Raw genomic sequence first — 2,936 nt, 5'->3', positions numbered from 1 at the left:
AGCCTTCAACATCTGTTTAATCAGAAGGAGCTAAACATGAGGCAACGCCGTTGGATGGAGACTTTAAATGATTATGATTGTGAAATCAGATATCATCCCGGCAAGGCGAATGTAGTCGCTGATGCCCTGAGTAGAAAGGAAAGGGTGAAACCCATCGGAATCAATGCCAAGAGCATTGAAGTGAAGAATAATTTGATTGAAAGGTTGTTAGCCGCACAGCGAGAAGCTGTGTCGGAAGCTAACTATCCTAAGGAGAAGTTAGGAGTAACTGAGGAGCAGTTAACTCTTAGCAAGGACGGAATTTTACGATTAAATGGACGAATATGGGTTCCAATTTATGGAGGACTACGAGATGTTATCCTCCAGGAAGCCCATAGTTCCAAATATTCTGTTCACCCGGAAGCTGATAAGACGTATCAAGATCTAAAGGCAAATTATTGGTGGATAGGCTTGAAAAAGTCTGTAGTCGCTTATGTAGCCAAATGCTTAACTTGTGCGCAAGTCAAGGCTGAGCATCAGAAGACGTCTGGCTTGCTACAACTGTCACACCCCGATTTCCACGTGTCTCACCGGTGGGCCCGATGGGGGATTACCGTGACGTAGTTGGCAACATTATAGTCAAACCACACAATATATGAATGCACAGCGGAAGCATAAAGATAATATATTTCAACGTTAAGTGTAGTATCAAAGTATCACCAATGTTGAAATAAAATCCACAGGGGATCAAATAATAAATAACAAAAGTATTGTTCAACAGACTTCAGGCATCTTAAGCTTGCGAGACTTCTAGTGATGCTAAGGAGAAATCCCAGCCAATTACGCATAGTACCTGCATTTAGTCTTTTTGGGAAAATACGTCAGTTTACACTGGTAAATACATTCAACCGACACTTTTGTAAAATGTTTAATAAAATTGGTTTAAATGCTCAAGGCACAAACTCTTTATAACTTGGGATAATTTATAATCAAATCTTGTAAAGAATTACATGTTACTATGCGTTCGGTCGCCCGAGTCGTGTCGGGTTAAAGTTTAATAGACACACCACATAGTATAAAACTGTGGCGGGTAAACCAACGGCTACACTTTTATAGTCATGGACATAATGCCGGGTGTACGCCTACACCCGGATGTCGAGCTCGTGGCCATTCGTAAATGCTGCCAAGGATATCCGGGACATGGTCATTAAGCCCCCAAAGGCGTAAAGCCAACAAAACAAGTTTTTAAACGGGTCACATTGATAATACCCAACTACTAATGAGTTGGGGTCAATTGCCCGACCAAGCGGTATATTAAATACCGTAACCCAAGCCCGTATAACGGAAAATAAGTTAAAAGTATTTACCTTTGCAAGTATAATCCTTAATTGAATAAATCACAGATAGCTTTTACTGGTCTTCTATTCTGGAACGAAGGTTTTAAAATAACCTATTAGAATCCTAACGGGTCTTTATATTGGCAGTAGCCTAGACCGGTCAGTTTCAAAGGATAGATACGGTTTAATCGCGTGAAAGGCGAAAACCGGGAATGGAATGTGATTTCGACCCAACAAGGTTGAAGACTTGTTTTATAGGGGTATAATAATCACACACTGTATTTTGGGGTCAAAACAATATGGTTTGACCCGTATCGGCTAATTTATGTAACTAGTTACATAAGCCGAACCGTGCGCGCAAAAGGCGCAACGGGTAACCGAAAGAGTCCTACACGGTTTTCCTAAGTCAATATGCTTTAAAGAGGTTGTGGTATCAGTAGGATACCTTCCATAATGCCCGTAACGAGTTTAAGTTTATTTTATGCCCCGTAGGGGTATTTCGGTCTTTTTAAAGATTATACAAGAGGTTTATGAGTTCTACAGGAAATCTGAGTTTCCCGAACAGTTTATAAAGTTTAAAATACTTTATTTATTATTTAAAATCAGTAGCAACTGGAATCGGGTCAAAAGACCTTGTAGAACTCAAGTTATGGCCAAAAAGGGTATATTCGGTATTTACCGAACCGTTGCCATAACCGCAGGTTATGAGCAGGTTAAAAATAATTAAAAATCTCTAAAAATCCCAAAATATTATTTTACATCAGCGAGTAAAAGGTTTGATGTCGAAATCCGGGTTTAGATAGGCGTTATGCTAATTGCGCTATTTAATTACTAAAGTTTTGCAATTTGCGCTATTTAGCATAACTCCTATTCTGGACCTTGGATTGACATGAAATTTTAGGGACATGCTTAGAAATCAGTGACCAAGGTTATGATCCTTCCACATGTCCGAAATTCTCGTTTTAATTTAGAAAGGGCGTTACGGTCAACTTTTAAGCATTTAACGGAAATGTGTAAAAGACTCGAACAAACAACGAACCGGTCACAGAGGGTTATACCATCATGTAACATGGTCCTAAGAGAGTCCTAAGGCATATCTAAATCAAACTTTAACGGGTCAGAACTGAAGTCAATGCAAAAGTCAAAATTTTGCGACTTTCGGCTCCGAACCGGGTCAAAACAGAAAATGGTCGGATCAAACAAGCTTAGACTAGTTTATATACTTATTATCATGTTTTATGAGTGTTCAAACAGGTTACATATCATCTACATTACAGATTATGCAAGAAATCGCAAAATGACATTTCTGTTGACTTTTTTTAAGCACGTTTGACTCGACATTTGGACTAGTTAGAGTGGGAATCAGAGGGTGCCCTTTTAGGGGTTTAATGCCCACATGATTACCAACATATAACCATCTTTGATTCGACAAACGACTGGACCATTCGTGATTTATCGCAAAGTCAATCGTTAATTACGACGGATTGACTTTTAAGCTAAACTAAGCAAAAACAAAGCCATAAAAGGGTTGGCATACTTACAGAAGCTTGGTGCACGACTTAGAATGATAGAGGAATGCTTGAGAGCTCCAGAAATGATCAGAAGGCAAGTTTTGAGGTG

This window comes from Helianthus annuus, chromosome 4 (assembly GCF_002127325.2).
Source record: "Helianthus annuus cultivar XRQ/B chromosome 4, HanXRQr2.0-SUNRISE, whole genome shotgun sequence".
Classification (NCBI taxonomy): domain Eukaryota; kingdom Viridiplantae; phylum Streptophyta; class Magnoliopsida; order Asterales; family Asteraceae; genus Helianthus; species Helianthus annuus.
This window is presented reverse-complemented; position numbering follows the sequence as displayed.